The sequence below is a fragment of the Lycorma delicatula genome, chromosome 6 (genome assembly GCF_047948215.1).
Source record: "Lycorma delicatula isolate Av1 chromosome 6, ASM4794821v1, whole genome shotgun sequence".
Classification (NCBI taxonomy): Eukaryota; Metazoa; Arthropoda; class Insecta; order Hemiptera; family Fulgoridae; genus Lycorma; species Lycorma delicatula.
This window is the reverse complement of record NC_134460.1, coordinates 1,983,721-2,007,205: the sequence shown is the minus strand read 5'-3', so window position 1 is coordinate 2,007,205 and position 23,485 is coordinate 1,983,721. Positions and strand designations below refer to the sequence as shown.

The 23,485-nt window shown below is 33.6% G+C and overlaps 1 pseudogene; it reads right to left on the bottom strand.

Moving 5' to 3' along the window:
- Positions 1-21,343, bottom strand: part of LOC142326337 (cAMP-dependent protein kinase type I regulatory subunit-like) — a 57,945-nt pseudogene extending 36,602 nt beyond the window's left edge.
- Positions 21,344-23,485: the final 2,142 nt, after the last annotated feature.

Here is a 23,485-nt window from a genome sequence, read left to right as displayed (position 1 = left end):
TGTATACAGTAAATGATTTATAAATAAACTGTTGAAATTAAAAGTTTACTGGATAAGGAAGATTCTCATATACCATGCTGCACGGGATTTGCCAAATTTCTACTGACAAAAACCTCCTCTTCCCTGTCCATACTAAACCCTTTTTTTATTATATAGCTGCAGGTGACGGACACCTGCAGCTACCACGTCGCCCTCAGGAACTAAGCTAGAAGCCCAACCGCGGAATGAAGACCCCGCGCCTAGCTCTAACTATTAATGAGCCGACTTATTGAATGTCTCAGATCCGAGAAACTACCGCTATAACAAAATCTTTCCCGCTAAAAGTTTTAAACACAGCGAAATTTGGTCCTAGTTCCCTTAAAGAACCCCCGCTTAATTACTCAAAATGAGTACAAACTAACTGACTCCGCTTCGGTCTGCCAGAAAGAGGAGAACGAACGCCTGCTCCCACAGACTTTCGGTACGCTACGGGAACAGTGTGTTTCCCGTACGTTTAGGAGTGTCTACGAACGGATTGAAAAATTCAAAAATGGTCGCACAAGTACGACGAAGGAGCCGGACCATCGTTTACCGCCACAAATGAGGGAAACATTGAGCGTGCACGCGACATGGTTTTCTTAGACAGACGAGTAACTATCGATGAAGCGGCACATCGTCTGCAAATTATTCACGGTTCTGCCTACGGAATCGTCCACAACAGACTCGGGTTTCATAAAGTCTGTGCAAGATGGGTCCCAAAACAACTCACACAGTCGCATAAAAAAACGCGCTTGGACATCTGCCAAAAACATTCGGATCGGTACGGTTACAAACTCCTCTTAGACAGAATCATTACCGGTGACGAAACACGGATCCATCGTTACGAGCCGGAGAGTAAACGGCAGAGTATGGAATGGAGACATCCAAATTAGCCCTGCAAAAAAATTTCAAGACCCTTCCACCCGCACGAAAACTGATGCTTACGGTTTTTTGGGACTCACAACGCCGAGGACTGCTGTCGAAAGATGTTGTGTTGTTGCACGACAATGTCCGTCCACATACTGCTGCCCAAACTGCTGAAACGCTCCAGAAACTCGACTTTGAAGTACCGGCTCGTCCTCCGTATAGTCCTGATCTTGCCTCTTCTGACTACCACTTGTTTGGTCCACCCAAAGAGGCGTTAAGGGGCCGTCGATTTACCTCGGACGAAACGGTGAAAGAAGCGGTGTATTCCTGGCTCGCAGCTCAACCGAAAACCTTCTTTTATGAGGGCATCAGGAAACTTGTGCAACGATGGACCAAGTGCGTTGAAATGCAGGGGGACTATGTTGAAAAATGATGTACATGTAAGTTTCCTATTTGTATTGCGATAAAATTTATAACTACATTGCGGATAATAATCGACTTACTCTCGTAATTGCCAAGGATTATAAAAGAAATTATTAATTTAAAGATTTTTTCATTCCATGTTATTTACAAAGTGAATATATTTTTTGACAATTTTATGACAATACATTCGTTACGTTTTTTCATACCGCAAAATTTTGTAGCTGAAATTATAAAGAAGTAAAATTGAAACTTTAAAAATTATTCTTGACTAGAATATAAAAATTTATAAGAAATCGAAAAAAAAATCAAATCAAGTCTGGAATTACAATTCAATAAGTAATTTTATAAGAGTTTGTCCGGATGCAACTGATAATGTACTTTTTGTGAGTTTTCAAGGAATCTGGTGGAAAATAAAATCTTTTTCTGAGCCTCCACTTGTAAAAACGTTCTTGAAGAATCAATAAGTTATTAATTACGAATACATGACATGAAGGCTTGTAAAAACTAAATTTTAGTTTTAAAAATATATCATATAAAAATGGATTATTCAAGACGATATTGTTTTACTAGAACATATGCAAATTATTAGTAGGAGACGATATTCCTTGAACACTCATTTATCCAAAACTTGTACTTTTTTCTAGATTTACATTATTTTTTTATCTAAACGTTAGTCGATTTGTCCGTGAACATTTTTCTATCGAGTGTGTGCTAGGTCTACATACAAACCTAAAACTAATAAATAAAATCCTCAACTTTCGCGTGCATCCACAAACGCAAACATCTACTCGCGATATAAATTTGTATTTACCTCATCTTTTAAGTCGTCATCAATAAGAACTGTGTTCATCTTTAATAAATCCTTTATGATATCACGAACCTGAGAAAATATTACATTTTGATCAATATGAAACATTTAAATGTTTTGTTAGATAGCAGTATTAACACAAAAATAATTAAATATATAACTGTCGATGTTATGATATAATAATTTTTTGTTAGCTAAATGGAATATTTAAGTCCAAATATCAAATATTATTGAAATTATTACAGTTGCAAATATCCAAATACAGAGTGATTTTTTAGTCCTGTTACCCGATTGTTAATGTCTGGTAATTGTTTTCTAAGAAAGGAAAATTTTGTTTTGCGACACGAAGTTGGTAGCGCTACTCGACGGGTATAGATGCGGCAATGTGACTTGATTCTCCTTCAACTGTGAAAATTTTGTGCCGTTTCCGGTCGTATTACGAACAAAATGTATTTTACCGTAGAACAACGAGTTTTAATTCTTGAACGATATTTTCCTACGAAATCGTACGCGAGTGTAAATTTGTCGGTGTTCCTCCGCCAGAAAAAATGTCAATTTCTAGGCTAGCAAATCGATTTCGAGAGACAGGTAGTGTTTGCGACAGAAAACGTAGCGGTCGACCGACTCGCTTGACAGATGACGTTTTAGAGAATGTGAAAACAAGATTGCTCGATTCTCCACGGAAAAGTTTACGAAAACTTTCCACGCAAGTCGGTTTGTCATATTCGAGTGTTCAGAAAGCCGCTAAAAAATTGAAATCGTATCCGTATCGCGTACGATTAGTCCAAGAGCTTCAGCCTCCAGATTTAAACAAGCGATTGCAATATTGCCGTCGGTTTAGGTCTCTCGTAAACGGTAACGGAATCGAATTTTTAAATACAGTGTTCTTTAGCGATGAAGCTTGGATCCATCTCGACGGTTATGTGAACGGTCAAAACCGTCGAATTTGGGCGGTTGAAAATCCTAACGCTTTACAAGACAAATCTTTGCATCCTGAAAAAATTGGCGTGTGGTGTGTGATATCTCGTCATCGTATAGTCGGACCCGTATTCTTCGAAGAGATAGTAAACGGTGAAGTATACAGGAATTTTGTGCGCCGATTTGTGTCCCTCTTGGAACCTCAAGAACGGTATTGCTGGTTTCAGCAAGACGGCGCTACATACCACAAGTCTCGAGAAACCGTGGATTTTCCGCAAGAGTTCTTTGATGATCGAATAATAAACAAGGGCTTATGGCCTCCAAGGTCCCCAGACCTCACATCGTCTGACTGCTTTTTGTGGGACTATATTAAGTCCGAGGACTTCAAAAACAATCCTCACACTATCGATGAACTTAAAGTAAATATTATAGACTTCATCACGAATATTTCCAATGCGACTCTTAAAAAGGTTTCTTCTAATATGCTGAAAAGAATCAAGGGGTGGGCATTTTGAGCATATTCTTTAACAATTATGTAAATAATAGCTTTTTATTAAATCTCTTTAGTAAGTAACAAATACATTTTTTTATTCCACGGAAATTTCCCTTTCTTAAATTACATTTAAAATTGGGTAATAGGTCTAAAAAATCACTCTGTAGAACATTATTAAACGCAATAAGATATCTATTAAACACAACAGATGTCTTCGTCTCCTGAAATCAATCTTTAAAATTGAATTTAAAGTCAGTTAGGCGATTTCTTTTTAACAGTTAAAATTATCTGGTTTGTTATAAAAACTAAAAATGTAATTATTCCAAGTCGGCTTACCACGATATCTCTTCTAAGAATTAAACATTGAAGTATTGTATGGATAATGGTTAAAATAGTTGTGCAAATATAACTAGCAAACATCTTAATGAGCATTATTACGTTTTTTTTAAAAATATCATTGTAATTAAAAAAAACAAAAAAAACTATCTTACCGTTTTATTCGATCTGGTGGACAAAAGAGCTACAACCACGTATATTGAAATATTATAAAAAATCCATAATTCAAATCGGACAAGATCTTGTAATTTAAATGAAAAAATTATCAACGCTGTACTTGCATATCTGGTATACAAATGATTAAACAAACGTTCCCATCTGAATGCATTTTTGACTTCAGAAAAATATTCGTTTAAATCATTATGCGGCAATCTTACTTTCCCTATAAATTGTGATGGTGTGTCGTATTCTAATGCGCCTCGTCTAATGTTTACCGTGAACTTATTTAGCAAATGATGTAAAATTTTCATCCTTTTTTGTAAACATAATAAAAATATAACATTCAGCGTGAAACTCATACGAACTGTTAAAGTCATTAAATAAACAAACAAGATTGTAACAAGCACCGCATGAATGTTGAAATTTTTGTAGTCCAGGTAAGCGAGTAACAATGGAAACGGAATGACGGTCAGTAATAAAGCAATATTAAAATATTTATCGTCCTCGTTTTCAAAATATCTGTTTAGATTATAGGAAGGAAAATACGTTTGAACACTTTTATCAAATCTTTCGATTTTTATAAAAATATTATTAATATTCTTAAACAGAGGTATCAGTGTTATCTGTTGTATAATTATAGTCGATGAATAAAAACACAGTAGAATATTTAATAGTTTAGAATGAAACCTGTCATTTTCTTGCGTATTTATGTCGTGAAAATATACCGGAAAGAACAAGTAGGAATAAATAACGCCTAAGATTAAATACGAATACCAAAATTCGTAACACTTCCAGTCGTATCTGAAGTATCCGAATTCGGGACTTGTTATTTTTAATGGAAGTAAACCGACAAATTTTAAAATGTTTAATACTATTCGAACTGAATTATATAAAAACGAATGCGAGTCCGTCATTTTATATTATTCCCGTATAACTATTTACGATTAACCAAATAAAATTTATCTGTAAAAAAGTAGTACATTGCTTATATTCTGCACAAAGCAGCTAAAGTGTATCGATATTTGTGAATTAATAAAATAAAGTATAAATTAGGAAATGAATTATATATAGGCTTCATAAAAATATATTGTGATAAAAGAGCAATTTTATCTTTTAATGTAAATTTAATTTAAAAGGTTCTGCCGCGTAACTTAATGATTTAACGAATTGAACATTTGCGTTTTATAATTTTAATACAAAACGTTATAAAAATAATCTATAAATAATGTAACGTTCAGTTAATACAATTATCTGAAGATACTATACAAACGTTGACGGTCGATAAAATTATTATAGTTCAAAATGTATTAAAGAAAATTATTTAATTATTGTACGTAAGTTGTGCAAAAAGTTTTTATCCGATTTAAAACCGCTTACAAAACTAATCAAATATATCAAATATAATATCATTTTTTTTCTACATATACGAGTATAACCGTAAAATTATGTGGTAGGTTAAAGCTTGGAGATCGAATGAAAATTCTGCAATTATGCTAAAAAGAGATTATAAATATTGAATTTTTAATAAACATAATACTTTAAATATTTAGCGTTTGTTACGTACTTAACGGATACTTGAGCCCCTACGTTGTCTATTAGGATAAGATCCAAGAAAAAACATTAAAAAGAAACTGTCGAAAGAAAGGTAGACAGAAGTTCTGGTTAAGCCACTGATTATTTGATGAAATTGGATAGGTTCAACCTAAACCCGGTAATGTAAGTTACAAAAAATATAAAGAACACATCGAGTAATGAACAAAAATAGCATCTGATTGGGGTTTGGCATTCAACCGATACAAAAATAGCCCGTTCGCTTTCAATCTTCTAGGATTCTACGTTAAAATTCTTTCAGCTGTTCACAAACAAAACGAAAGGAAATTGAATGAACAAATAAAATTTGTCTTAGATGTCTTCTCCCTTTAAAAGAAACAAATACCAAAAGAAGAGATCTACTGTAAATAAATAAATTAAATAAGATTCAACGTAGGTGAAAAATACTTTTTATCTGGTAACATTAAGGATAGATGGATATTTTTAGCGATAGGTCTTAGATACCCGTAATCCAATTAATGTATAATTAACATACGTTAGTAAAATAAATATCAGGGTGATTTGAAAGCGCGTTGGGAATTTCTGAGTAACGTCTGTTTAATTATTATATAAATAACTGAACGGATTCTGAAGATTACAGGAGCGTTTTTAGTTGGTTGTTTGAACAGGCAAATATCGAGATGTTTGATGTAACAGGAAAGTAGTTGTTACATGTGCTTTAGAGTCTGTCTGAAATTGTGTTCGGAATTTATTGTTTGAATGTAAATTAGAATACAGTTTTATAAAAAAAATATTTTATAAACTCACCGTAACTTAAATGTTTAGATAAAAAAATACTGAATTTTTTATTCCTGCCATCAGATAACTGCTGTAATAAACTGCTTTAACGAGAACCCGAATATTTATTCAAAGACAATTTCAAATCCCATCGCCGATTCAACTGCAACGATACATTTTTTTTACGTATATCTCAATATTCCACCTATTCAACAGCTAACTTCAAGATTCCTTGAGATGTATACTACTTTCCCACACCCGTTCACCTACGGATACGGAACCTCGTATTCATAGGTGAATAGCCGAAGGAAACGATTGACTTTTGCGACGTGTTTTTTCCTCTTTTTAAGTTGACTTAAAATAATTTTTTTTTACGTTACAATTTCTACAAAGAAAAACCTTACCTTCAGTAAAAACTAGCGGTAACGTTTTTAAAATGAATATTCTCTGACGAATAGAACTAATTTTACACATTGAATAACAGCTGTTTTGTGTGCATGTGTTTAAAGATAAGCCGTTTACATCGAAAGATTATTTACATATAATTAGTTAAGAGTAATGTAATTATTTTAGGGTGTATGAGTTTTAATAAGTCGCTTTCATCTTTAATTGTACATTTTTAAACAGAAGTTTTACCTTCGGCAAAGATTAATTTGAATTCTTTGAAATTAAGGAGATTTATTTTTTTGTCGTTAGCGCGTACATTTTTCATCTCCTTAAGACATTTTTTAGCCTTTCCGAGTTAAATATTTTTCGACTCGAATAGACAATTTAGTACATTTATAACACCTATGTAATAATTGATAAAAAGATCTTTTTTTCGCTTTGACTTCTTAACCGGGCGAAGTGTGCATCGTACATCGCGTTCTGGAAATTCAACGAACGTAATAGTCAGTACAGAACTATTATCATCGTATTTTCTTCGATATCGATAATGATTTGCGATTTCAAGAAAGTTTCATAAATCTTATTGATGAAATTGTAATTACAACTTATCAAATTGGAAAATTTTGTTCCTACGTCGGCCAGCACATAAACCGACAACAAATAGATAATTCTTCCTAAAAGCGATCCGATCATAAGAATTGTCGATTCTTCTTTCGCTAATAAGTCCAAAGGAACTAAAATCAACCGTTCTCCGAAACATACGAATAACAATATTATAAAAAGACCGAATACCGAATTAAAAGCGTTCATACGTTTAGAGAATTTTTCGTTTATTCATTTTCCGCATCGATTCATCTAATACAGGATTATTTTTGTGCGGATTTTTAAAGTAGATATGTTTGCAATAGTTTGAAGCCGAATTCGTAAAATCATTGTAAATATCTAGTAACTCCTTAGCGACATACAACATAATCCCGGCATAATTTTTATTTTTTTAAATCCCGTAATAAGGTACGGAGGTGACCGTACATAAGTATTTAGTATCTTACCGATTGCCAAGTTATCCTTTAAAGCCCTCAATCTATATAAAATAAAAAAAGATATCAGATCGGTTCTCAAAGAAGCAAAATGTTATGAAAGTTCATTCTTATATGCCGTACTGCATTCCAAAAAGTAAAACTAACATCATGAAAACGCGTTTGCTGCGATAGAAACACAGTAACATAGGAATATCCTAACGGATTTGATAAATCAGAATACGTCTCGGTGGAGTAATTATAGTCATCATAAATTCGCTTCTAGTCTTCTAGCCCCAGGTACAGACTATCTCTTCTAAGATATTTTCAAAAGAAAATATCGTGTAGTGTAAATGATAACGATAGTAACGAGTAATAATAATAACAAAAATAACTTGTTCTAATCTAGTTTTCAATTTCACAGCCCTCTATTTTCGGTCATCATTAGCACTTAGGCCGACATAAAATTTATCAGTCTTTGTATTCTACCTCGAAGAAGTGTCGGTAGATGGACTTATATACATTCAGGCCGTTCTGCGGCTTAACAACGGTATTGGATTTGAAATGTATCGGTATTACGGACGAAGATTACGACTTCCTAGTTTTTAACGGTGTGACAAGATTCATACGCGATGATTGCAGAACGGTGAACGTAAACCGATTATTTGTTCTTGTAATTCAACTTTAAATCCCGGAGATAAAACGACAGTATTTATTAAATTTAACGATCTATTAAAATTTAAAAAATGAGTTTATATAAAAACCGGTTGTGCGAAGATCAAAACCGAGGATAAAGGATACAGGATTTCATGCGGTCGTATTACAGTGTCATAATGAAGAGGTGTTGACCCAGAGTTCTGGCCGAAGAAAATGTTTCCCTTATATTTTACGGAGCGCTGAAGGAACACAAAATATATAACGTAGACGTTGCAAACTGACATCAAATTAGTTACACTAACGTTGATGTTTTATATCGAAACGTTAGAGGATTTCGAACGAACGCTGTTCTTTACATCGGTGGAAACAGTACAACGTGATTATTACTTTTACGGAGAAATTTCTTTTCGATATCCATCTAACGGCGTATTTTCCTGGCTGTTGGATATATTTTTTTCTGATAGAAATACACTGAAATTATTAAACGTCGTGTAGGAGATTCTCTTATTGCTGTTGACAAGAAGATTAAATCTTTCGGAACTTTACACAAGAAGAAATTTACGCCGCTTAAAATAGCGTGTTGCATCATTTACTCTCCTTCGTGAATTACACTTGGATACGGGAACGCAAGAATGGCGGGAGTTTCAATATTTCTCCCTACAGATCGCAGAGCCTGGACAATGTCCCTTGCTGCTGTCATCGGTTATTTAGTGGCGGTTATAAATTTTAAGTTTTATTTACGGACGGATTTGGTAATTTTCGTTCCTATCCGTATGGACCGTCGTGAAATTTATTTACCGGTTCTGACCGTGAGACGCTAAGCTTTTGAGTCTAGTAATCCCGGCGTGATTCCCCTTCGGTCCATCCACTCAAGTCCTTTCGGTACCAGCACCTATGGGCTAACAGGAGTGCCCCTACCGGAGCCCTAGTTATTTGGAGGAAGAAATGCACCCCGTTCTCCGGAGGGAGTCGCATATGCCGACTAAATGAAATCGCGGTCTCTTCGTAGGACGGTGTGGGGTGTAGGTTAGCTTTTTATAGTTTTAACAAAATTTAATCGCGAAAACGGTTTTTCAAACTTTCGCGGCCGGAATTTTCGTGCGGTTTCCATTTATAGGTTACGCGATATAGAGGCTTCTAAGCCCGGTTTGTCATCTTTGACTCTCGTACCGCCTCTTCACGACGGTTCGTTTAATACGGCACGAGGCGGTTTTCTTATACCCTGTGGAGTACGGCCGCTCTCCGGAACAGTCTGCGGGCCTGCGCCACCCCCACCTCGGATACGGTGTATAATCCCGCATCGTAGCGAAGAGTGACGTTTCTGACGAACCACGGTGCTCCAAATATCTTCCGCAACGCTATGTTTTGGACGGCTTCTAATTTTTTTTGAAGCGTGGAGTTCAACAAAGCTCCCTACGCCGGGAAAGCATATGTTAGAATCTGCAGGACGTATAGCCGAAAAATGAACACTTCCATATACGCTGCATCCGGTTCTAATGACACTCTACTTTCAGTATCACTTGCCCGTCGTCGTCTTGCCTATTCGCCATAGCCGTTGTACTGTTTGTATATGTGCAGTTTATCTGTTTAGTTTATCTTGTAAAGTTTAATACGGTAATTTATGTTAATTACGGCGTTAAAGTTAGTACAAAAGGACAGCGTCTACGATCTTTTACGGTAAATGAAAAACTAAGCGTTTTAGAAGAGGCTGAAAAAATTGTAAATCGGGAGGCAGGAAGAAAATTTGACGTAGATGAAAGCCGCATTCTAGACTGGCGTAAGAAGAAACCGCTTCTGGCGAAAGGCACTGATAATAAAAGGGGTTTTCGTGGCTTAAAACAGAAATACACCGACATAGAAAAAAAGTTGTACGACTGTATCGAAAAAAAGGAAATGAGGTTATGCTGTCACGACAGAAATATATCAATCATATGGTCGTCAAATCGCTAAATCGCTGAATAAAGTTGATTTTAAAGCAAGCCGTGGATGGACCTACTAAATGGCGGTAAGGTCGTAATACATCAAAAAAATTTACTTACGGTCGAATTTGGTTCATATTCAGAATATATATTAGTTACGTGAAACGAGATTTTTTGCAAAACATGGACCTCCTAGGTGGTTGTGAAGTCGTGATATTTCATAAAAAATTTATTTATGTCCGATTTGATTTATATTCAGAATATAATTACTTACGTGAAATGAGATATTTTTGTAAAACTTGGACCTCCTAGATAGAGGGAAGGTACATGATATTTAAAAAAAAAATTTAGTTATGGTCCGATTAGGTTCATATTCAGAATATATATTACATACGTGAAACGAGATATTTTTGCGCGGTGGTGGTGGTATTTCAACAAAAATTTCTCGTATCACATAAATAATATATATTCTGAATATGATGCAAATCAAATCATAAATAATTTTTTTGTTGATATATTACGACTCCACCACCACCTAAGAGGTCCATGATCGGCAGAAATATCTCGCTTCACGTAACTAATATATATTCTCAACATGAACCGAATCTGACAATAAAAAACTTTTGAAATAACAATACCCCACCACCACGCAAAAAATATCTCGTTTCACGTAATAATCGGACCGTAGAAAAATAATTTTTGAAATATCACTATTCCACCACTACCTAGGAGGTCCCACGATTTGGAAAAATATCTCTATTCACGTAACTAATATATATTCTGAATTATAGCAATATCGGACCGTAAATAAATTTATTTTCAAATAACACGACCGCATCGCTACGAAAAAATGTCTCGTTTTACGTAACTAATATATATTCTGAATATGAACCAAATCGGACTATAAGAAAAAAATTGTTTGATATATCACGATCCTACCGCAACCTAGAACGTCCATGTTTTACAAAAATATCTCATTTCACGTAAGTAAATATATTCTGAATATGAACCAAATAATTTTTTTTTTAAATATCACGACTCCACCACCATCTAGAAGGTCCGCCGTATTTTGCAAAAATATCTCTTTTACGTACCTAATATATATTCTGAATACGAGTCAAATCGGACAATAAATAATTTTTTTTTTAAATATCACGACCCCCCAACGCTAACTAAGAGGTCCATGTTATGCAAAAATATTTCGTTTCACGTAATTAAAGCGTATTTTGAATATGAACTAAATCGCACTGTTAGATAATTGTTTTTTTAATATCAAGGAACCACCTTGTAGGTGGTTCCGTGAAACGAGATATTTTTGAAAAACAAAAATATCTCGTTTCACGTAACAAATATATATTCTGATGAGCCAAATCGGACCGTAAATAATTTTTTTTGAAATATCACGACTCCACCACCACCTAGGAGGTCCACATTTTGCAAAAATAACTCATTTCACGTAAGTAAATATATTCAAAATACGAAACAAATCGGATCATAAGTAAATTTTTTTGATATATCACGACCTTTCCACCGTTTAGTAGGTCCATGTTTTTCAAATACATCTCGTTTCACGTAAGTAATATATATTCTGAATATGAATCAAACCGGACTATAAATAATTTTTTTTGAAATATTACGACCGCACCACTACCTAGGAGGTCCATGTTTTGCAAAAATATCTCGTTTCCCGAACGTAATATATATTCTGCATACGAAACAAATCGGACCATAAATCAAGTTTTTTTGAAATAACACGACCTAACCGCCACCTAGGAGGACCATGTTTTTCTTAAATATCTCGTTTCACGTAACCGACATATAATAATAAAAATAATTTTTTTTTTAATATATCACGACTCCACCGCTTCTTGTGTCTCGTGACAAGACGGTGAGGAGCCACGAACTCGCCCAAAATGAGCCGATCACTTGCTCGAGTTCTTCTCACAGTCGAGCCACGCGCGTATTTCAAATTCAACTTCTAATAAAGAAATGTAAATAAAAATAATCGAAATAATACATTTATAATTAATCAAATATTTATTTGTTATTCAAAAATAGATTTAATATTAATTAATTAATCTTAAATACCTCCTCCTCTTAAACCTCCTCTATGAATCATGAGACCATGCCGTTGGTGAGGGGGCTTGAGTGCTCAGGGATACAGAGTAGCTGGACCGAAGGTGCAACCATATCGGAGAGGTATCTGTTGAGAGCCAGACTAAGGAATGATTCCTGAAAGAGGGCAGCAGCTCTTTCAGTAGTTGTTAGGGGCGTGAGTCAGGACGACTTAAACGGCCGTATCAACATCACTCAGTCCTCTGAGTACTGCGCAGCTGAAAGCAATGGAAAACTACAGCTGCTTTTTTTTTCCAAGAAAATGTGGCTCTGCATTTTCACATAACAATAATGGAGGCGCCTTCCTTGGTAAAATATTCCGGAGGTAAAATAGTCCCCCGTTCGGATCTCCGGGTGGGGACTACTAAGGAAGGGGTCACCAGAAAATTAAAAAATAACATTCTACGAGTCGGAGCGTGGAATGTTAGAAGCTTAAAAAAGGTTGGTAGGCTAGAAAATTTAAAAAGGGAAATGGATAGGGTGAATGTGGATATAGTAGGAATTAGTGAGGTTCGGTGGGAAGAGGAAGGCGACTTTTGGTCAGGTGATTTTAGAGTAATTAACTCAGCGTCGAATAATGGGCAGGCAGGAGTAGGTTTCGTGATGAACAAGAAGATAGGGAGGAGAGTGGAGTATTTCAAAACGCATAGCGATAGAATCATTGTAATAAGGATAAAATCAAAACCTAAACCGACAACGATTGTTAACGTTTATATGCCTACAAGCGCCCATGATGATGATGAGGTAGAGTGTGTATACGAAGAGATTGATGAAGCAATTAAACACGTAAAAGGAGATGAAAATTTAATAATAGTTGGAGATTGGAATGCAAGCATTGGAAAAGGCAAGGAAGGAAATATAGTGGGTGAATACGGGCTGGGCAAAAGGAATGAAAGAGGGGACCGACTTATAGAGTTTTGCACGAAGTATAATTTAGTAATTGCCAACACCCAATTTAAAAATCATAATAGAAGAATATACACTTGGAAAAAGCCAGGCGATACTGCAAGGTATCAGATAGATTATATCATGGTTAAGCAAAGATTTAGAAATCAACTCGTTGACTGCAAAACTTACCCTGGAGCAGACATTGATAGCGACCATAATTTGGTGATAATGAAATGTAGATTGGGGTTTAAAAACCTGAAGAAAAGGTGTCAGATGAATCGGTGGAATTTAGAGAAGCTTGAGGAAGAGGAGGTAAAGAAGATTTTTGAGGAGGACATCGCAAGAGGTCTGAGTAAAAAAGATAAGGTAGAAAATGTAGAAGAAGAATGGGAGAATGTTAAAAAGGAAATTCTTAAATCAGCAGAAGCAAACTTAGGCGGAATAAAGAGAACTGGTAGAAAACCTTGGGTTTCAGACGATATATTGCAGCTGATGGATGAACGTAGAAAATATAAGAATGCTAGTGATGAAGAAAGTAAAAGGAACTATCGGAAATTAAGAAATTCTATAAACAGGAAGTGCAAACTGGTGAAAGAAGAGTGGATTAAAGAAAAGTGTTCAGAAGTGGAAAGAGAAATGAACATTGGTAAAATAGACGGAGCATACAGGAAAGTTAAGGAAAATTTTGGGGTACATAAATTAAAATGTAATAATGTGTTAAACAAAGATGGTACACCAATATATAATACGAAAGGTAAAGTCGATAGATGGGTGGAATATATTGAAGAGTTATACGGAGGAAATGAATTAGAAAATGGTGTTATAGAGGAAGAAGAGGAAGTTGAGGAGGATGAAATGGGAGAAACAATACTGAGATCTGAATTTAAGAGAGCATTAAAAGATTTAAATGGCAGAAAGGCTCCTGGAATAGACGGAATACCTGTAGAATTACTGCGCAGTGCAGGTGAGGAAGCGATTGATAGATTATACAAACTGGTGTGTAATATTTATGAAAATGGGGAATTTCCATCAGACTTCAAAAAAAGTGTTATAGTTATGATACCAAAGAAAGCAGGGGCAGATAAATGTGAAGAATACAGAACAATTAGTTTAACTAGTCATGCATCAAAAATCTTAACTAGAATTTTATACAGAAGAATTGAGAGGAGAGTGGAAGAAGTGTTAGGAGAAGACCAATTTGGTTTCAGGAAAAGTATAGGAACAAGGGAAGCAATTTTAGGCCTCAGATTAATAGTAGAAGGATGATTAAAGAAAAACAAACCGACATACTTGGCGTTTATAGACCTAGAAAAGGCTTTCGATAACGTAGACTGGAATAAAATGTTCAGCATTTTAAAAAAATTAGGGTTCAAATACAGAGATAGAAGAACAATTGCTAACATGTACAGGAACCAAACAGCAACAATAACAATTGAAGAACATAAGAAAGAAGCCCTAATAAGAAAGGGAGTCAGACAAGGATGTTTCCTATCGCCGTTACTTTTTAATCTTTACATGGAACTAGCAGTTAATGATGTTAAAGAACAATTTAGATTCGGAGTAACAGTACAAGGTGAAAAGATAAAGATGCTACGATTTGCTGATGATATAGTAATTCTAGCCGAGAGTAAAAAGGATTTAGAAGAAACAATGAACGGCATAGATGAAGTCCTACGCAAAAACTATCGCATGAAAATAAACAAGAACAAATCAAAAGTAATGAAATGTAGTAGAAATAACAAAGATAGACCACTGAATGTGAAAATAGGAGGAGAAAAGATTATGGAGGTAGAAGAATTTTGTTATTTGGGAAGTATAATTACTAAAGATGGACGAAGCAGGAGCGATATAAAATGCCGAATAGCACAAGCTAAACGAGCCTTCAGTAAGAAATATAATTTGTTTACATCAAAAATGAATTTAAATGTCAGGAAAAGATTTTTGAAAGTGTATGTTTGGAGTGTCGCTTTATATGGAAGTGAAACTTGGACAATCGGAGTATCTGAGAAGAAAAGATTAGAAGCTTTTGAAATGTGGTGCTATAGGAGAATGTTAAAAATCAGATGGGTGGATAAAGTGACAAATGAAGAGGTATTGAGGCAAATAGATGAAGAAAGTAGCATTTGGAAAAATATAGTTAAAAGAAGAAACAGACTTATAGGCCACATACTAAGGCATCCTGGAATAGTCGCTTTAATATTGGAAGGACAGGTAGAAGGGAAAAATTGTGTAGGCAGGCCACGTTTGGAGTATGTAAAACAAATTGTTGGGGATGTAGGATGTAGAGGGTATACTGAAATGAAACGACTAGCACTAGATAGGGAATCTTGGAGAGCTGCATCAAACCAGTCAAATGACTGAAGACAAAAAAAAAAAAAAAATCTTAAATATCATAAGTTTTGTTGGAGAAAATCAAAAAGCAATTAAATGTTGTGAACTCTTGAAGCATAAATGTATAAAAGTATATAAAGTATAAATAAATGCAAAATTATATAAAAAATAAGAAGCCGTATAGAAGAGTAAGAATGTCTTTTCTATATTGTGAACAGTGATGGGAGTTAGGTGTATTAACAACTCCCAGAGAAAAAAAGAGCAGTAATTTATTAATCATCGTAAAAAAAATATCACCGATATTATCAACATTCACGGAACCGTTATTGCAATTACCACTGTTAACATTTTCATTATAAATGATAACCTCAAATGAAAGTTCCAAATCCATCTACGAAGATATTCTGTTTCCAAGCAGAAACCTACCTTACCTTACTGTTTATGTGGAAACAATGATGAGAATATATTTCTCAAGTTCAGAAATTAAAAGAACCGATTATATTTCAGAATAATAAAACTATTCACATATTCCATAAACAATGCTAGACGAATAGCATACAAAAATCCACCTCATAACTCCCAATTAAACATTCAACACATATTTTCAAAAGAGGCAGTCATGCTATCAAGAATAGATCACCACTGATGGTTTGCTAAAACTGCCACACATTTGGAAAGACAGATTAAATAAATGGTAATTAATTCAGAAAACAAATCTGTAGATTAGCAACTAATAAATTATTATATTATATGGTTTTTTTTTGCTTTTAAATGTTTTTTTTTTTTTTTATTCAGTAAGAAACCTTTTACTTCTTATTTAGCCACCTTTTTTTTTAGTAAACTTGCACAAATAAATAAGTTAATTTAATCTTCTGCATCTATCTAATTCTTTATACGTCAATTGAATATGTAGTTTGTCTTTATGTTGTATGTGTACAGATATTTGTTTATAAAACTCACGAGCCGATGAGAATGATTCTTTTACCAATGTTTTTATTGAACTTTGAAAACGGTTTTGGATATAAATTTGTTCAATAATTCCATTACGGGGAGAGTAGTAAGGCTTAAACTGAGTACAGTATTTTAATGATATTTATAATTTTGTGACCTTGACTAAATTACGTTCTGAAAGAGATACTGGTCTCGCATATTAAAAAAATAAAAACTGACTATTCTTTATTTTGGCACTTCATTTATCAAAATTGGAGTAACTGTTCTCAACATTATATTTTGAATAAATAATTTGATGTATTCATGCCTGATAAATGTATCTTAATAACGCACATTGCTATAGGTAAGTTGATTAGCCAACATAGAACTCTTACAACTCAAAACAATTACATGATGAATAGTGCTGAATCACATATGTTAAGTAAAAACTTAAAAAAAACCTTTTAACTACGCAATAACTGTGAATGAATTATCTATACGTATTTGAGAACAGTACACGAACAATTTATGAATTGTACATAAGAACAATTAATTACATTCAGAACAAAGTTACACAACAATTATTAAAAAAAAAAGAAGATTTTTCAGAGTTATTAAAATATTTTGACTTGATGAATTTCAAATTAATATGACACTTAGTACATATCTACGTATAACTATATGTAACTTCATGATGAAGTGTAAGTGATAAAGCACAATGTGAAAAAAGATATACCAAAATAATCTGAAAGTCGTAATCGTCCGACTTCCGTTGGTTCTTCTCCCTCTGCTCTATACTGTAAGACGAGTGCTGTACCTTCAAAAATGATATAAAAGTCATCTCCAGGCTCACCTTGTCGTACTATTGTCTCACGATCTTCAAATGAAACTGGCTCTAAGGCATCTGCTACTGTTAATCTCTCCCACTTATCTAAACTCTCTGTAAAATAAAATTTACTGTATTACTTTTCTAAAGCATAAACAGACTAGCAGGCTGTCTATCTATTAATATCAAAAAATAAAATTAGACAAATTATCACACAAGTGTGATGCGATGACTTTGGTAAAAAAAAAAAAAATATAAAAATAAACCAAGATAAAGAGTAGAAAAAACAAACAGTATAAAAATTAAATAAAGAAATTTAAGAAATGTTAGAGTAACCCTTTTTTAAACAATAATATTAAAAAGAGTATAAAATACTGTCATTCTTAACGAATACAGAAATGCATACAACAATTCTTACCAAAATAAGACACAATGTAAACAATTTTCAAAGCAGATCGAAGATAGATAAACTTTCATCAAAATTTAATCTGCAATTTATGTAATTACAAACAGGAAAAATCCAGTAAAAAGTGGAATCAAAAACTATAATTTTAGCCACAACACTAATAGTCGCAATACTGTTTTCAGAAATTTCAAAGTTGAACCATTTTGATACGATGGTTTATACAATTTTGATGAAATTTTTATTTTCTCATTCTTATAAATAATACTAAATAATTTTAAATATCTTTAACAAGTAAAATAAACTTTCATAAATAAAATGAAAAATAATTATTTATTTATACTTAATTCGTTAACAGAATATGTCACGTAAATTTGATTTAAAAAAGTTCAATAATTTATTTTACCTTGCCCCAAGTTTTTTCCACACTGTTTTTATATTTTCTTTCTTTATTTTAAAGAATTCAGGGGCCAAATGTATAACCATTGTTGTGAAACAACCCTGTTACCCTTAAACCAGACTGGTTCCATGGTAGGAAACAGAATATTTTTGACAAACATTCTGGACGTAACTGCAATACTCAGTCCAAACCTTGATAATTTAAATAATCTAAAACATTATTTCTAAATAAATTATTATTAATAGATTTATAATTTTAAATTTGAACATATTTTAGCTTTAATTAGTTTACAGATTTATGTAAAATTTAGATTACTAGTAATTGGCTACCGTTATTGATATTCTGCAGCTTTATCATATCAATAATACAAACATTAAATCTTATTTATGTAACATTAATTCAATTAATTTCTTAATTCAAGGTTAGCATGTGTCCAGTTCGTTTGCAAATTTGTACTTCATGTAAATGAGTTTATCATTATTTGTATTTTATGAAGTTAGCAAAAAAGAATAAGAAATTGCATTTTTTCTGAGGAAGCATATCTTGAAGGAACCAATGGTATGAGTGTCACAATGAACACAAAAATGTGCTCACTTTAAGGAATAAAAAGGGTATATTGTGTAGCAACTGATCAAGCTACTGTGAAAAACTATGAAATGGTATTTGGCTGGTAGGAAGTGAAATTCCTTTGGAAAAAGTACCTTGTGCTTCATTTACTGTTGATGAATTGAGTATGACACCATAAAATTTTACAACAAAGAAGAGTTAAGTATATCTATTATCTTAATTACCGACTGGAAAAACTGAGCACAAAGTGTGCGCTCATTGGCTTTTACAAATCCAGTTCAAACTGGTGGCAATGATTTAATCATACGAATTTATGAATCTTGAAAATGTAATGCAGGTTACTATAAAAAAGCAAAAATATCATCTTTTTCTACACCACATCTTAGAATATTGGATATGTAGATAGCAACTACTAAAATAATGAATTACTACAGACATTAAAATACAAGGTAAACACAAGTAAATAAAATAAAAAGACAGAATTTGTACAAACCGAGTATGGAGACACGAGACAAAAATTCTTCATACATTTTGCGTTTCCGTATTGTTGAGCCCATAAGGATACGACGGTAAGAATCTCTATCAATGCCTCACAATTTAACATCTGTTTTTGCACGAACAGTAGCTGCCCTGGGTGTTCCATAAATAAGAACCAATTCTCCAAAACTTCCACCTTCACCGATTGTTGTAACCAGTTCAGAATTCACATAAACCTGTAATAAAATAACCGTAATTCATTTGGGTTTAAACAACTAAGTTTCAATAAAACAAAATACAAGGTTACCATAAAAGAATGGTGCGGTTTCAGTAATTCATAGGAAGATTGTAGGGAAATTTCTAGAACTTATATTGGTATCCCTGAAAGCCTCCAACCCAAAAGTTTGTTTATCAGCAGTTGTAACCACAACGTCAGTTCTTGTATTGTTGCGGTAAGTTTAGTGAGTTACTATGTTCTCGGATAAAGACAAAGCAGAGTGTGTTTTATTTATGGCTGAATTAAAATCCATAATTTTAGTTCAACGTGCATTTCGACGTGAATTCGGAAGAGATCCAACACACAAAAATAACATAACACGTTGGTTCAAACGATTCAAAGAAACTGGATCGGTTAAGAAACAGAAATCAACCGGCAGACCAAGTGTACCAGAAGAAACGGTTGAACTAATTAGACGATCGGCAATTAGAAGTTCTGGGAGGTCCATCCCAGAGCGTCGTTGAATCGTCGAATTAGGTATTCCAAAATCAACAGTTCACAAAGTTTTACATAAAAAACTGAAATTACACATTTATAAAATCCAGATACTGCAGGAATTGAAACCCGATGATGGTGTAAAACGTTACAATTTCGCTGTTGAACTGTTGGACAGAATAAGTGAAAACAAATCATTTTTAGATGATATAATTTTTACAGACAAAGCTACATTCCATGTGAATGGATGTGTTAACAGACACAATTCACGAATATGGGGCTCTGAAAACCCACACGCAATTATTGAGAAAAACGCGATTTCCCTAAAGTTAATGTTTGGTGTGGCGTGATGAAAAATCGTGTAACAGGGCGTTTCTTATTTGCTGAAAAAACAATTAATGGAGTTGTGTATCTTGACATGTTAACCAATTATTGCTTTCCTCAGCAACTTCATTTCCAACAAGATGGTGCTCCCCCGCACTTCAGTGCATCGGTCACGGACACTTTGAACAAAAAATTTGGAGATCGATGGATAGGCCGGCAACGACCCGTACTTTGGCCTCCAAGAAGTCCAGACGTGACACCTTACGATTTTTTCTTGTGGGGGTACTTCAAAAGCGTTGTTTATACACAAAAGATTCGCGACCTAAACCGCTTAAAAAACAGGATTAATGAAGCAATGACAACCGTTAACGAAGAAATGTTAACTAATGTTTGGAGAGAAGTTGAGTATCGTTTGGACATTTGTCGAGCGACTAAGGGCACACATATTGAAATTTATTAATTATGTAAAAAAATGTTTGAGATGACAAATTTGAAAAATAAAAAACATAAACTGTAAGTAATTCTGTTTTAATTTAAACCGTGTTCAAAACCGAAAACCATTCTTTTATGATAATTCTGTATAAATAAAATACTAAACAAAGAAAAAGTAGCACATACAAATAATAAAATTATTTTGGCAGCAATTTATGAGGATATCTCATATATAAAAAAACTGAAAAATACTAAAAATACAGGAAAGGGAAATGTTTAGAAGTAAAACAACAAAAAGAAGTTTAATTCAGTATGTTTTATAAATTTTAAATCGCAAAAGTTTCATAATCAGAACTTCTTAATGCTACATATTAATAACCAGACAATCGTCATTTAAACAACATAAACTTACCTCGACTTCACCCTGATCGATGACATAAAAATTATCTCCTTCATCGCCCTGCTGAATGATAGCTTCCCCTGGAAGAAAATTAACTGGAAACATAGCATCAAATATGTCAGACCTCTCATTTTCATCTAAATGAGAAAATAGTACATTTTTGGCAATCGCTTTTGATAATGCAGCCATGGTTTTGTAGTCTTTTGGAACCACCTAGAATAAATTCAAATTACAAGCAAATTAATACAATTTTATCATTGATAGATAAAAAAATCCCAAAATAGAATTAATACAATCGACAACTCCAAAAAAAGAATATAGAAGTTACAAAGGGAGTTTAGAAGATTGAAAAAGGTACATTACATTATGCTTTTATCTATACACTTTAATTAATGCTACAGACAGCATATCCATCTTGCAGGCAGTAGTACCTAAACATAATACAATAGATACATTACATTTTAAACAGCATTTTAGAAATTTAAATAATAATCTTTAAATCTTTATTATTTTAATAATAAAAGTTTACTGTACTAATCGGCAAGTTAATTAACCATTAAGGTGTTTACAGTTTAATACTTTGAAGATAATTCCTTAGCGGTTCAAGTAATATCAAAATTGATTGATGGTTTTTCATAGCGATTGTAATGTAATAGTAATACAATGCATTAGTAATAGATCAACAAACAAACAAACAAACAAACAAACAAACATATGGATTTAATTTTAGAGAAAGTAATTAACTTCTAACCTAATTTTTTCATTAAAATGAAAAAGTTGAATGCAAACAGGTGTTTAAATAGCAGCATCATAAAATGTAAGATGACAATATAGAGTAAAAAAAATTCCACTGGTGAAAGTAATACTTAAGAAAATTTCTTAGGCCCATGAATTTAAGAAATGATGGGTAGTATTCCTATTTTATGCATAAATTCACACCGATATTCAAATTTCTAATAATATAGTCTACAAATGAATAGATTGATATAAGGTCTACAAAATGAAAGTCAGTTTATAGTTTCTATAATCATAAGTGTTCAATTAAGAGCACAGTCCCATGACCGTAGAAGATCAAATGCCAAACTGTAATTCATCACAGCCTATTGTAACACAGTTCCGGTCTATTAGTTACCATAAGCAAATGATTTACTTCAACCGCTACGAGATATAAATAACTCCAAAATATTAATATTAAAACAATTTTTTTTATAATCTTTGATCCTGAAAAAGACTTTTGTAAGAATTTTTTTTTTACTATAGTTCCCTGGTAAAGATATGATTTTATTTCGGCCAAAACAATCCATCCTTTTTTCCAAATACCTAATTCCTTCTCTCCGAAGGTGCCTGTCTCAAATTTAAAAAAATTCGCTCGACGGGTTTCAGAGTTATAAGACAATACAGGCCAACATACATAAGTACATGTATCGGTTCATCTGTCAAAAAAGATTTTTTAGACTTTGAGAGCATTGGAATAATTTTTTCCGCAGATTATTTACTATTTTATTTAAATTTTTTCTTCGTTAAGAAAAAAATTAAACGTCTCCTTAAAGCACAAAACTTAAAAAAGATCAATTTTTCGGAATTTTTTATCGATGTATATACAGGGTCATTCACGGGAACCGGATGTTTTTAAAATAATCATAAAAAATTATTTACTTTAAAAAAGTTTTATCGGTACTGAAATACTTGTTAAATCAAAGCATTTGTTACTTACTCGTGAACGAAAAATTATGTCCGGCAAGTGATGTCTATTTTGGGCAATACATTGTTGTAGCCTTTCACGGTAACCGGCCTCGATTCTTTGCAGCATGTCTACATCAATCTGGGTGACGTGTTTGACGAATTGCGATCTTTAGGTCCTCCAATGTACGCGGTTTATTGCCGTACACACGCGATTTCAGAAACCTCCACAGAAAAAAAATCACAACTACTCAAGTCGGGTGACCGAGGGGGCCGAGGAATGTCGCCGAATCTGGAAACGATCCGTCCCGGAAACAAGTTACGGAGAACAGCCATCGTTGCCCTCGCTGTGTGCGCTGTAGGTCCATCCTGCTGGAATAACACATTTTGAAAATCGATTCCCCGGTTTCGTAACTCGGGGATGAAAAACGTATTCAACATCGCAATGTAACGATCAGCTGTTACAGTTACGGCAGCGTCATTTTCTTCAAAAAAATATGGCCCAGTAATACCGACCTTTCCTATTGCACACCAGACAGTCACCTTTGGGCTGTGAAGTGGTCTCTCGTGAAGCTGATGCGGGTTTCTTTCTGCCCGATACCGGCAATTCTGTTTGTTGACGAAGCCATTCAGATGAAAATGGGCTTCGTCACTCATTGGCAATAACAAAT